Source organism: Bolinopsis microptera, chromosome 13 (assembly GCF_026151205.1).
Source record: "Bolinopsis microptera isolate Bmic1 chromosome 13, MBARI_Bmic_1.0, whole genome shotgun sequence".
In the NCBI taxonomy this organism is placed as follows: domain Eukaryota; kingdom Metazoa; phylum Ctenophora; class Tentaculata; order Lobata; family Bolinopsidae; genus Bolinopsis; species Bolinopsis microptera.
The window spans coordinates 15,191,858-15,206,931 of NC_087084.1; the positions used below are offsets into that span (position 1 = coordinate 15,191,858).

The 15,074-nt window shown below is 37.0% G+C and overlaps 2 long non-coding RNA genes across 2 annotated transcripts in view; both read right to left on the reverse strand.

Annotated features, from left to right (window-relative positions):
* LOC134825173 (uncharacterized) overlaps window positions 1-15,074 on the reverse strand; it is a 101,275-nt gene that overhangs the window by 51,046 nt on the left and 35,155 nt on the right. The gene's annotated exons all lie outside the window — the stretch shown is intronic.
* LOC134825496 (uncharacterized) lies at window positions 1,810-2,919 on the reverse strand. The gene is made up of 4 exons (XR_010161550.1): window positions 2,897-2,919; window positions 2,658-2,705; window positions 2,350-2,418; window positions 1,810-2,186 (listed from the first exon to the last, which is right to left on the reverse strand). It is a non-coding gene; the product is annotated as an uncharacterized LOC134825496 (long non-coding RNA).

A 15,074-nucleotide genomic window follows, 5' to 3' on the forward strand; every position in this document is an offset into this window, starting at 1 on the left:
AAGCTTAACAAAACGAAAAGTTGTATTTTCAAAATGCTGTCCCAATTTCAAATATGAAATTTTCTGAACCCAAATTTGACAGATTGGATGAATCTTTTGCCCAGAAACCAGTTAGTTAGTTAATTGATGATGGTATGAAACCAAATTGAGGTACTGGGAGTCAAAATCCCGAATAAAATTGCAAAATCATATTGTCCCAATCTCTGTCCCATTTTCATTTTTTGTAGATGAAATTTCCAGGACCGAAATTTTACAGTTTTGACTGATTTTTTCACCTGCAACCAATTATTAAGTCAACTATAGATGGCAAATGACACGATTGAGGTGATGGAAGTTTGATTTCGGTCGGAGGAAGCCCACAGCAGAAAGCTTAACAAAACGAAAAGTTGTATTTTCTAAATGCTGTCCCATTTTCAAATATGATATTTTCTGAACCCAAATTTGACAGATTGGATGAACTTTTTGCCCAGAAACCAGTTAGTTAGTTAATTGATGATGGTATAAAAACCAAATTGAGGTACTGGGAGTTAAAATCCCGAATAAAATTGCAAAATCATATTGTCCCAATCTCTGTCCCATTTTCAGTTTTTGTAGATGAAATTTCCAGGACCGAAATTTTATAATTTTGACTGATTTTTTCACCTGCAACCAATTATTAAGTCAACTATAGATGGCAAATGACACGTTTGAGGTGGTGGAAGTTTGATTTCGGTCGGAGGAAGCCTACAGCAGAAAGCTTAACAAAACGAAAAGTTGTATTTTCAAAATGTTGTCCCATTTTCAAATATGAAATTTTCTGAACCCAAATTTGACAGATTGGATGAACTTTTTGCCAGAAACCAATTAGTTAGTTAGTTGATGATGGTATGAAACCAAAATGAGGTACTGGGAGTCAGAATCCCGAATAAAATTGCAAAATAATATTGTCCCAATCTCTGTCCCATTTTCAGTTTTTGAAGATGTACGCCACTGTATTGATCCGAACTGAGAATGGGGACAGTTCGGATCATTAGAAATTATCCAAGAAAACATTTCAACTATGCGACTCATATTAATTAATACTGTGTCTATATAGTCTATGTCCGCCTATGTCCGTCTATGTCCGCCTATGTCCAGTCCTTTTTGGGATTCTATGAGACAAGCGGACATAGACGGACGTGACACCCCCCCCCCCCCCCCCAATATTATACCTGTCACCAAGATGCAGTTATCCTGATTTTAAATTTCAGTGCACTTTTGCCTTTTTTGGTGTATAGTAGTATAAAGTGTAGTAAAAAGGTACACTTTATTATACATTTTTACACTTTTAACTACACTTAACCAAATTATGTTCTATCTATTTTTCGTCAGGGTAAGGGGTTTACTTTACGGCTCGACCAAAAGTTGCCCCACAAATCATTTCGAAAATGCGAACTTGTTCTGCGCAGTCCACTACACGGACGAAATGCGATTGTGTAGTCGAGATTTTATAACATGCTAGAGTTTAACTGATTAGGGTTAGAGTACAGGGTATGGTTATTAACTGCTCATTACAGATATTTAAGGAACGTGTTAAACTAATCACGTTATAGTGCAGCAGAGTGATTTATTATCGTTCACCTCACGGACCATAATATATATTTAATTCATTGATCCGGCCGGTTGTCATGACAGCGCGCACAATATTCACAAATTTCATCATCGCGTCTTACGTTTATGATATTTTAATCAGATGCTACGGAAATTGCCACTTTGTCACAAAGACATCTTTTTGATAGTTTTAATCTTCGAATCAACCAGAATTCTTTAAGAAGAAGAAATAATCATTTTAATTGTATCAGTACATAAAAATCTCTTCTTGATATAGCTTTAGTATCCACTGTTAAAATTGTTACAAATTTGGAATCATCAATCAAGTCCTTCTCAGACAATTTGACAATGGAGCTTTTTTATGTAAAATATCTTTCAAATTACTGTATTTTAGTTATTTACAAACTAAGTCTGATAATTTTTCAGCGAAATAAACTAAAGAAAATCAGCTCAGCAGAAACATAATTTGAGAGCATCTATTTTATAATTTTGTAATTCAGCTGTAAGCCTCTCCAATGTTGTCGAACTCCGGAATAGATTTGAACACAGTTTTAAACTGAGATGAAACTAATAACTCGTCAGGCTTTTCTCTGAACGATTTGGTTCCATAGTCCACACTGAAAGTGATATGATGTTAACAAATAATTTAAATGATGTTGCACCTTTCGCCAGTGAATAATTTACTCGACCTTTTCATCTACAATTAATAAAAACAGGAACTCGTTCATATTACGAACTCCTAGGCCGGTAACCTTAGCAACCTTAGGAAATGATACTCACTTAGAAAACTGAGTATTGTTGTGAAGTGATGGCATATAATCGTATTTCATCCTTGAGAAGGGAGCAAACCTGCAAGTAAAGATATATAAATAGAGTTTTTTAAACAAGTGTTGAACGTGAGAGTAATATTATCAACAAGCAGATGTAACCCCCGGCCCCCCCCCCCCAACAACAGAAGTAACCCCCCGCCCCCCCCCCCCCCACAACAAAAGTAACCCCCACCCCCCCTCCCCCCCCCCCCGAGTTCAGTTCAATAGATCTGATATTAGTTGGGAGTTGATATGAACTTCTTTTAAAAGGAAACTCACTCAGAATCAATAATTCGTTTACACCATTCCTCTTGAACATCCTTTTCTCTGAAAAAACGTTTGATTTAATCGAGCAAATTCATCTATCAGTCAGAAAAACAAAGATCAATTTATTGCAGTTAAACAATCTCAGTCCCCAGAAAACTATCCAGCAAACATAAGTACTAGGTCAACATTATATATGAGCTGCTTGGATACTCCTTCATCAAAACAATTGTTTTAATCAAAACAATACTCACTTAGCCACGTCCTCTGTGATTAACCACGAGTCATTATTTCTGTCTACTTTCAACAATTATTGATAATTCGACTTGTTTCACAAGTTTAGCAATGCGAAAATTTCTAAACTTGCTTATCTCTAATAAGGAAATTTACATCTGAGACAAATTTTTTGAATCTAAAATTGAAAGGTTGGACACCGTAAAATGGGCGACCGGAAAATGTGGTGGGTTTTGAGCAATTTCGCCATATTTTTCCGAACCATATTTTAACCCGGTCGTTAATAAACCCGTCGTAATAATCCCGAGTAAGGTAAAGAGAAATAATCGTTCCTCATCCTTTAAAATTGTGTAGCTGCCTTTAGTTGCCGAGCAAGCAATGTTTTAGTTATATTAGTGCTGGTTGCTTGAAGGGTTAGTTAAAACTTGTTCGCTACATTGTTCAATTATGATTATTTACATACTCAAATTGTGACCCCTTTAACCAATTATGATTGTGCGTAATGTTAAAGAATAGTACGAGCTTCACTTGTTTAAAAAACGAGGGTATAAATTGTACTTTAAAATAACTTTTCAATATGTGATTCAAACGATTTGCTGTTTAAAGACTTCCAATTTTTCCGAATCATGTCCACTGGAAGCTACAAGAATTTGATATGAACACGTGTGAAGATGTTCCTGATAATATGATCGTTCAGAAGGGCAGCTTTGTGTACAACTTGTGACCCTGGCCAGGAACGAAACTCAGGGAGGGATGGTTTGTGGTAAGGATTTTATACTTTAGGACCAGGGGATAAATTCAGGGCATTCGGTATCATTCACATTTCTATATTTTATATCACATTATTTTCTTACTACTTCTTTATTTTTCAGCTGAGTGTCCAGCTGGAAGCTACAAGAACAATGATTTGACAAGTGTGTAGTTGTGACGCAGGATGACATCAAACCTGACAAAACTGCCGTGGTAGATAACGTAGAAGCTTTATACTATTGTTACTCATTATTTGAGACTCGGGTCCACCGAGCATAGCAATGGTTTTTATTATGTTAGATGCTGGTCTGCTTGGAAGGGTTCGGGTTAGGATAGAATGTTAAAATAACGGTTATTAATTATTGTATCACACAATCCAAAATTACTCAGGTCACGTGATTCATATGATATATTACAGTGAGCTGCACGGGACGAAAGATGAGTGGTCAACTGCAATCAGAAACAACAAACACTTTCCAGTAATTCAAGGAACTGTGGTGGAAAAGGAACTTGCTCGGACTCAGGCAGGAGCTCTCTACAAACGGGAGCAGCGAGGGTGACTGCAACTCAGGAACGGGATTTATTTTTCCAATTTAAAGAACCCGGTGTTTACTCAGTTTTGAAAACAGTAAAAGTTGCTAAATAACCATAGCATCACCACAAAGGATTTACTAAACCCTTTATATTTTATACAGCCAGGCTAAAGTTCTCATTCAGACCGACAGAAAGCTAAAGGGGGAAATAAAATAGGGAAGAGTCATTACTATAGTTGAAGCCTAATTAAATAACAAAACTACAGCTAAATGACTCTTAATGGATGATACGGCATTTAACTTAGATATCTAATAAATAAATCTCAATAGTGACTAGTCGTGCTTCCCTTAGTGAATATGTATGACGACCTGAACTTCAGTCTCCTGAAGCCTCCATAGAGTTATCGAGGTAACCTGCCCTGATAGATCTAAACACAGGGAACAGTAACAACCTATTTTCTTATTAGGTCATTTGTAAAGCAAATTGAATTTCGCTAATCAAAGATTTAAAAAAGTTTTTTAATACAAATGTTTACGTTATGTTATTACGTTATTTTAACATGGAGACCTAGTTTTGTATTTACAACGAAAAGCCTCAATTTTTGTTAAAAACAATTTATTCAGAATTCAGACCCTTGCGCAGCGGAACGAACTGTTGTACTGACAAGACACTATGTGAACCCTTTGTGAAGTGTTTGTTGAGCTGAGGCACTAAGGTTGGGGTACAAAAGCGGAAAGAATATTCTTTGGTTGACTTATTTATCAACACTTATTAAACAAACGGGGAAAAATATAGCGGACTTTCCCAAAACCCGCCAAATTATCCCGGTCATGAATTTACCGGTGGCCGACCTTTCAAGTTTTTTTTCAGAGGTCAACAAATTTTCAACCGAAATTTCTGTTTTTTGTTACTTGTTAAAGAAGTTATTTCAATTAACAGTTATTGATATTACTCAGAAATAGAAAAAAAGACACGTCTATTTAAAGGAAAATAAATCTAAGTAATAATAAGTCAAATCTTCATTAAAGCGTATTCTCATTCTCATTATCGCTAATGTCCCCTCCATTATCATTATTGATATCATTTGTTTGTTTTTTAATTAATTTTAACCAGTTATATTATTATTATAATATATATACATATATTATTATTATTTTCGTTTTCTTCTTCTGTTTTATTCTCTACGATTTACTGATTCATGGACAAGAGAAATGAGAATCACGGTCCATCCTGAAATCTGATTTCTATAACCAAATTGTGATTTTTATAACGAAATTATGGTAGCAACAGCCAATAAAGTTACAGCCCTCCATCCACTGCTTCAAAAGTCTTCTCTAGCACATAATATGAGACTTCAGGTAAAATATGATGATCACCACCCCCTTGGAACCCCATAATCTGACTCGGCGGGTTTTATTATGACTGCGGTAAAATTTTTGACCGGGAAAAATATGGCGGAATTTTCCAAAACCCACCACTTTATCCCTGTCATAATATTCCCGAGTAAGGTATGTTTATTATGATATTATTATTCATTGTAATATGGCAATAAAATTTAAATTTTGTTTTACTTAAATTTTGTTTTCCTTAATTAAATTTGACGGGACTTTTAGGATATCTAACTCTAAGTTTGACCCATATCTATAATCTCTGAAATTTCTGTACAATTCTAAGAAGAATTACGTGAGTTAATAAAGGGTTGCGTGTGGGCAGTTACTTTTGGGCCACCCTGTAGTTTAGTAATTGAATTCTAGTCATTGGATCGTATTGAAAGTACATTACAGCACTAAATTGCGTGTAAGATCGAATTGAAAGCTCAAACACTTCTTAATATACTTCATAATACACAGCTTCTTAACTGTCATTTGAACCCTACCCAGGTTCTTGGTTGTCCGGCTGTTAGGATAGTTATAATATGGATTACATCACAAATTATACGTCACTGATTGGGCCATGTGATGTGATACCTGTGGGAGCCCGGAATGAGAGGTTCCTAGTTGTCGGTCACCGATTGAAAGTAATACTACACCTAAGTGTATAAGATTTAGAGTAGAGCGATACTTGTGTTTGGACATGTCAGTAGAATGCCTGAAGATCGGTTGCCCAACTATTTACTTGAATGGAAACCCAAGCATGGGAAGAGATCAAGAGGCAGGCCTAGGAAGAGCTTAAATGATGTATTCATTGAGGATGCTGAGCAGAGATTGGATCGTAATGGACTCACGATTGATTGTATGAGAAGATTAGCTGCAGACCGAAAGGGATGGAGAAATGTTACCCGCCGAAGTTGTATAATACAAAGTAATGACGCAGTCGACGCAGACTAATCCTTTTGGATGGAGATCTCGCCATGTAACATGTATGTATGATACCTACTTGTGTTATCGTATCCTACGCCCCTTCACAGCAAGTACTGCTTGTACATTGTACAATGTAGAGGTTTGCGGTTATATTTGCATGTACGATACCAATTATTGTACCTTCGTAATTCACATTATTATACAATACTTGATATTGTACCCTTTCTATTTACGCATACGATACTAAGATATTGTATCTATCGTGTTAGACTAGTGTTCGATACTTAATATACGTGAGTAATCATAGTTTTTAGTCGCTAAACGACTAAATTAGTGCAGTGCGCCGAAAACTCCGCTTCTCAATCCTCCGCACAACCCTCGCCGCCATCCGAGGACACAGAGGAAGAGCAGTCCAATGGTGCGACGACACGAACAGCGACATCAACCTCATACCAGGATGGACTAGTAATATGTGTTGATATTATCTTTATATTTTCAAATTGTATTGTATATAATAATTTTACACTTTGACCGTTGGGAGCGGTACCTTCGGAAAAAAAAAAAAATTAGTGCAGTGTGTAGTGTGTACCTAGTACTTGTGAGCAGGCGAAGTTTATCATTGGCACGCCCCGGGAGGACTAGTCTGGTTGCCGCCTTCTATTTTACACTAGCTGTGTTTTGCAGTTCAGTGTTGCTTTTCATAGTGCAGTGCAATGTGTCCCATTAATGATTTTAATTAACACGGTTTGTTTAAACTTAAAGCTATTTGACTGTGTTACCAGGCTTTCTACTAAGAAATGTGACTACAATTCAAAAATTCTAATTACTCTTGATACTTGTGTTACTAATGTGTATTTATGTATTTATCAATTCAAGTCTCCACGCCCTAGAGCCCTGGATTGTAGGTCGCTTCCCTAGAGTCTCGGGTTCTAGAGTTTGGACCGCACTTGAATAACCATTTCAAAAGGACACAGCGAAATATATTTTTGGAAATAGTAGACGAATAATGCATAAAATGGGTTTTATTGCACATGAGAAATGTATAATTAAAAAATTATAAATCTTCTACTATAGGTACTCACAATATGTTGAAACAGTGAGCTGGCAAATTTGTCTACTGTTTTTCACTGCAGCTGTTTTCCACCCTGAATTGTTGGTTGAGATTAGATGAAACATAAAACTCATAAGTCATAGCGACTATAATTATAATAATAAAATCATGTCATGGTTATCACAGTCATTCTGGCAAGCATGACATGATGACCGCGGCTCTTATAAAAGTTATACATTCTATACTATTATACCCCCTTTACTATTTTCCAGGCATTAAGTCTCATCGGAAGTCGTGTATTGGGAAGTGGGTTTTCTATTACAATTGTAAATGAATGGAAAAAGAAGGCGACCGGATTCATTATCAGTATCATATTGCATTTGCGGACGGTTATTCAAATTAATATATATATATTTAAAGTCACTATTGTGACGGTACATTAGAACTAGACAGAAACAAAGTGCGAAGGGCCTGAACGGAACCCCTCGGTTTCAGTTCCTTGTTGAACACTGCCGTACAGCAAGGACATTCGCCGGGTTCTCCAAGGATGGGCACATAGCTCACTCCACACAATGCTCTGTCAAATGTTGCTTATATACCAAGGATCTTCGCGGTCCTTGATATACGAACGGCCATAGTTCGTTAGTACGCACTTAATGTACTTTTAAAACAAGTTGCGAATTTTTCGTTGCCTCAAATAGTGTCTTTTATAATTCTTTAAAAAGCAACATTTATTTCCAAAAGTGACTGGCAGTTTTTCTTAACGGGTGAGATATACTCGTAAAAATAAAATATTTGTTCCAAATATTAGATTTAGACCGTCAACGAGCGAGCGTGCTAAATCACTCTACAGTCGATCTTCGAGATTGTTCTAAAAGGGCCCCCGACAGTTGAAACCAACTTGAATCGATGTATTTTCGGACGCTGATTCTGAATCACCCCCATGACATAGGGTAAAAATGCTCTCTGGCGAGATATTGGCGAAAAACTGTCTCGATCACGTTGGGATCAGATTAGAGGGTCAGGGTTTTGAATAGTCGTTCAGGGCCAGCTAGAGAACGGGTTGAAGAAGTCACGTGACAGTCGAGTGTAGAGTGATTAATCATCTTCCGTCAACGAGTCCAACTCGGCACGCGTTTTGGTACGGTAGGTTATAAACTACAAAATTTTCCCCGATATTAGCAACCGTTCACGAATTACCATGGATGTAAACTTTACGGCACTTCGTATGACTTAACTTTGTTGTTTAAGTGAAAAGTTTAAAATGTCTACCTTCTAGAATTTTTGGTCTAGGTAGGTAATGGTAGTGCGCCATTTACAGTAAGCCGACGGTAAGATGATTTTTTAGCGCTAATTTCGGCCAGCACAAAATTCTTGGAAAAAAATGCATATTGTAATTGGGTAACCTTCCCTCGATACTTAAATTCGTAGGGCGCTGCCCCAGAGTCTCAAGCTCTAGAGTCTGGACCGCACTATAATTACCATTTTAAAAGGATACTGAGAAATCTCCTTTTGGAAATATGAAATAGTAGACAAATAATGCATGTGTTTTATTGCACATGAGGAATGTTTAATTAAAAAGGTATACATTTTCTACTACTCACAATATGTAAAAAATAGTCAGCTGGCAAACTTGTCCACTGTTTTCGATGTATAAGTTTTCATAACATTTTCCAGCCTGAATGGTAAGTTTTGATTAAATGAAACATAAAACTCATAGCGACTTTAAGATTAAGTATGATAATAAAAATGTGTCGTGATTATTAGTATACACATATTTGACCAAAACCCATAATCATGGGTAGAGTGGACCGCTGCCAGTGTCTCTCTTTCCCAAACAAAAGGAAATGATATTAATTTGATTGACCGTTCTCAAATGCAAAATGATACCGAGAATGAAATCGGTCGCTCGCTTTTCCCATTCATTCACGGCTTACGAATTGTAATAAGTTTCGATTGATTACATCAATCAGATGCTGTAAAAATCTCTTTGGGTTGCGTTCGGGTCGATACCTAGTATTTCGGGGTAAGGGTGGTAGTTATTACTTATTGAATTAGCTGAAGTTTATTGGATCTTTATTGCCGAGTACAGCTGCCTTTGGGTAGTTCTTCTTAATCTATTACAATTGTAAATGAATGGGAAAAGCGAGCGACCGATTTCATTCTCGGTATCATTTTGCATTTGAGAACGGTCAATCAAATTAATATCATTTCCTTTTGTTTGGGAAAGAGAGACACTGGCAGCGGTCCACTCTACCCATGATTATGGGTTTTGGTCAAATATCATCTCTTTTTGATTATAATGTCAGGGTACTTTATAAAGTCGAAATATAAACTGATATCTTCATTAATATAAGGAGGAAGTTTCAACGATTTCGAAATTTTTTCCTTTAAACATATTTCCTTGTGTTTAGGTAAGCATATCGGTCGATCACTGACTGAATATGCCACTTAATACTCATTCAAGTTGGCATTAAATTCATATATAATGACATTAAACTGTCGTGGCAAAGCAGAAGTTGTTGGAAATCACGAATGAGCAAAATTCTCACCTTTCGCACGTGCAAACTTTGAGCGAACGTTGTGTGCGCATCCAATATTGAATCGCCGTAAATTTTTGCATGTAATTGTTTTATATATAGTTTGATAAGCATGCAAAGTTTCAAAGTATTTCAAGAAGAACTGTAATCACAACGGCACTCTAAAGTTGACAGAAAATGACGAAAACAGCAATTTTCAGTGATTTTAGCAATTTTCTATTAATTTGGGCGTGTCCCCACGTGTGCAACTTTTTGATTTTCAACTTTAAAACAAGCCTAATGCACAATTTATACCTATAGGAAGCAGAACTGAGCTCCACAACCCAAGGCATGGCCCAACACCAGAGAATACTAAATCGCAAAATTGACTTTTTTATAAAATAATTCTTTAAAAAAGCACAAACTTCAACGACGAATATCTTTATGAAGGAGCAAGCTAGAAAAACTTTCCGGTAGATTTTCAGAATGCTTGAACAATTATCTAAGATAAAAATTTCCTCAGATTTTGAATACAATTACTTTTTAATGGTGTAAAATCATTTTTTAAAGTTATTACTTTGTCAAAAATCAAGTTTTAAAAACTGTTAACTTGATGACGTCATCAAGGGGTGTTCATGACGTCAAATAATTTGTTTATACAATGTAAACTAAAGTGTAAACAATTATTTTCAAGACCTGTGGTCGGAAATGGCTGTATCTTTTATACTTTTGAATCTATGGACAATTAAATACAGGCTACAATTGACTGGCAAAGCGTCTATCCCTGAATATATATATGTATATATGTATCACGACAATCTATCGTAAAACAGGGGTTCTAGAAAACCCATTTCCCGATGCTCCTGAAACCTGAAACTTTTTTTGCAGTCGATTTAGTCAACGTCTAGATGCCCTGAAAAATTTCAGATCTCTAACTCAATTTTAACCTGGTTTTTAAGGCACCTGAATATGGCGATTTTGGGTTTTTTACCGAATTTCGTATAACAGTGCTGGCGAGTATTTTATGCAAATTTCTTAAAAATCTCAACATAACTATTTTTTATTCCTGTCATCTTTGACATCAAATTAGAATGTTTTGAACTAAAAATAAATCTGCTGAACGACTTCCGATGAGTCTTAATGCCTGAAAAACTCCTGCCGGAGGCGGCGGCCTTCGGCCGCCGCCTCCGGCCGGAGTGCACGCTTCGCGTGCACGAAAGAGGCTTGTAACGTGTACCAAAGGGGGTATAATAGTAAAGGGGGTATAATAGTAAATGGGGTACATAGTATACCCACAATAAATGCAACGGTCGTGCTTGCCAGCACTGTGATTTTAGTTAGTAAATACCCAGTGTTTAAGAAATATCAAATAACGGAGTAGTTCGCTGTTTATTAGTCTCATGATTGAAATACTGATATCTGGATATTATCCGGTTGGAAGAGACAAGGACAAGTGAAACAAGGAAGTTAGGAGTAAGGGCAAATTTTCGGCGTCAACGCCATCTTCAGGCTCAAATTATTTGTTATATAGTAGTGTTGAAAGTATTAAAACTTTTTTTAATACTTTCAACACTACTATATAACAAATAATTTGAGCCTGAAGATGGCGTTGACGCCGAAAATTTGCCCTTACTCCTAACTTCCTTGTTTCACTTGTCCTTGTCTCTTCCAACCGGATAATATCCAGATATCAGTACCCAGTGTTTATATAACGTAAAGTGAAACATCTCTATATACCAGGTACTTCGATATAATTACATCACCATCCTATTTTCTAGATACCAGGTTCATTCTATACCGTTTCCTACAAAATAACTGAGATATTTTTATATAAAATAAAGTCGACGTCTCTTCTATTTTCAGAAATATAGGATGGCCCACTTAGTGTAAAATAAGGTTGGCAACCAGATCAGTCCTCCTGGGGCGTATCAATGGTCAACACTGCCTGCTCACAAAGGTACGGTAACGAAGTGGCGTACACGGGTAATTAAAATGTACAAGGGTACGATAGAGAAGTGTCGTACACGGTACTTAAAGAAATATACGGGTACGATATCGAATACCTGCAAATCTCTAGCTCTCAAGCTCTGCAATTTCACTTTAGCTCTTACTGGCTACTGAGTGCCGTATGACTTTAAAAGATCGAATGACTTGATCGAGTCCTAAGTTAGGTAAGAATAAAGGAAACAGGGTGTTCGAACAATAAGTCTCGAATGGCAATAAATTACTATTTGATCAATATACCAAGACTAGTGACCCGAAGGCCACGCTACACTGTTCTCGGAAGCGGTAACTTTTACAACCTTACCGTTAAATGCTCCTCGAAGAACTGCCGCTAACGGGGCAAGCAAACACTAACAGCACTGGGTCACGTGACATCACATGGCGAACCACGTGACACCGCGCGGCCCAGTTTGTCCAATAACCTAACTTAACTAGCTAACCTGACTAACACGTGTCTACCTCCGCAAAACCATCCATAATCTATTACACTAATCTAATCTAATCTTACACTAATCCTAACGGTTATTTAACACTTATACTAGAATATTCTAAAAGATAACCAATACCACCGCTATTTTTATGACAAAGATCTGAATAATACACCTTCACACACAAAGGAAATTTTCAATAAACTAGAAATATTAGCTTTACCGAACGTGATAGCTAAATGTATATTATGCTTAATGCACAAAGTTTATTCTAACACTGCGCCACCAAATATTATAGGAATGTTCACTGTTTCAAACTTAAACGCACCTAGAAGAGAACCTGAGTTCTTTGCAGTACCATTTAACCGTTTATATAAGTTATATAACAAACAGTCAACATTATTAACAAGGACATAAAATACGTCACCACTTGCCAACAAGACAAATTCCTAAATTCATTCAAGTCTACAGTCAGCAAGCATGTGCTTACTGCACAAGCACTTATATTAACCCGGATGACAAGGACTGGAACAACTCAAATTTCGTACTTTTAGAAATTTAAATAATTTGGTACAACATACGTTGATCATAATAACGAGCAACAAAACTTTAACCTCATAACGAACTATGACTATAGCTTCGAGCATTTTTTACAATGCTATCGATACCGCGCAATTTCACTGTCATTTACAACTTCTAAAATATTAAAAATATCACCGCGCATTCTTCAGACCCTGTGTCGCTGTTCTAAATTTATGTCAAGAGATAAGAGTTATTTAAAATTCTTAATGGCACTATTTAAATTTGCTAATAGCATAATCATATTTTATACATTATTAATATTTTATACATTGTGTGCATATATTTATATTTGATTGTAATTAAAGATTTTAAGGCGTTAGTGCCGAGTAATGCCTTCGGGTAGTGCTCCTCAATCAATCAAGATCTAAAAAGCCTAAACCCTGCTGCAACCAGCTTACCATATTACACTACACTGATAAGGTCCGAAAATGCAGATCCTTAAGTTTTTGCGGACCTACTCGTGAAACAATTATATTTTAACAAAATATGCAACATGCAGGTGCAATGGGCGGGTTAAAATTAAATTAAGTTAAAAATGTGGCCGATTGTTCAGTGTTCAAAATAAATAGGCCGAAATCTGTTAAAAAATCTACAACATCCGAAGAAATCCTTAAAAAATGTCTGTTCAATATTCTGATTCCGGGAAGCATTCTCTTTACGCGATCAGCATCATATTCTACGATGAGATGTTGTTCATTTGGAATTGAGTAATAATAGGCATGTCAAGGATTGAAGTCTAATAAGACCCTAGCTAGACGGTACATGATGCGTCATGTGATGGTGTTTTTGTTTTAGCTAGACGTGACGTCCTGAGCAGTGGCGTAACGTTGCCTGTTGGCGCCCCCCCCCCCCCCCGCCGAAAAAGCGCCCCCCTGTTGGCGCCCCCTCCCCTTTTGGTGCCCCTCCCAAAAAATTGAACAAATTAGGTGATTTTAGAGGATACGCCGGTAAAATCTCTAAAGAAGTGTGTTTCTAGAGCAAAACGCGCAGTTTTGCTAGTACTTAAGTTAAGTTTTCGAAATTGTCCAACATTCAAACGACGATTTGGCGCCCCCCTAAGACGGCGCCCCCCGCCCCCCCCCCCCCCCCCCCCCCCCCCCCCAACCCCCCGCCCCCCCCCCCCCCCCCCCCCCCCGCACAGCGGGATCAGCGGGGCCCTTCATTACGCCACTGGTCCTGAGTACGTGATCATCTAAAACATTGTATTAAACTTTTTCCAATATGATGTGCAGCGAAAACTTTGTTGTGATGATCAGCCATTTTGTACATAATAATAAGAAATGCAGACTAAAAATAAAATCATCGGTTAGATATTGGGATAGGGTTAGGGTTGGGGTCAGAGTAGAGGGTTTGTGTTTTAAATAGTCACCCACCTAAAGAACGTGTTAAAGCAAATCACGTGATGCTCTGTACACTCTCAGGAGCAGGAAACGATCTTAGGAATACAAGGAATACAAATTTAAAATCTTAAGTTACAATAGTAACTGTTAAGATAATAACAATATCATGAGATTTAAATTTATTATATCAATATAACTTAAACTAAAGTGACTGAGAGTAAGAGGAGAGATAAGGTAGTAACATTTTCTTAGGTGTATTATATCAGACCGGGAACACTGTAACAAAAAAACATAAACGGAGTATACGCACAGAAAGGTATTTTGGTTAAAGAACCGAGGGTGCTATCTTTCAGTTCAAGAATTGTTTCTGGCTCACGGAAAATGTTATCAGAATAATATTTGATGACTAAATGTTATGCAGTAACATGGAGGTTTGGTTTATTTTAGGAAGAGATTAGTAGAAGAACCTAAATTCATCTGACGTCCAATCAAAGCACAGCTGGGAGGTCACGTGACAGCAACGTCCGGTACCCGGGTTGAAGCGGTTTATTGGAGGGTTATCAGATTATGTGAAGTGAGCGGCAGTGCTGATTACTAAAGTTTTATCGATTGGCTGGGACCCTGGTAGTGTTACTGTTAGGTTAAGGTGTAGTAGGGAGCACAACAGGAGTTGAAAGGAATTATATTATG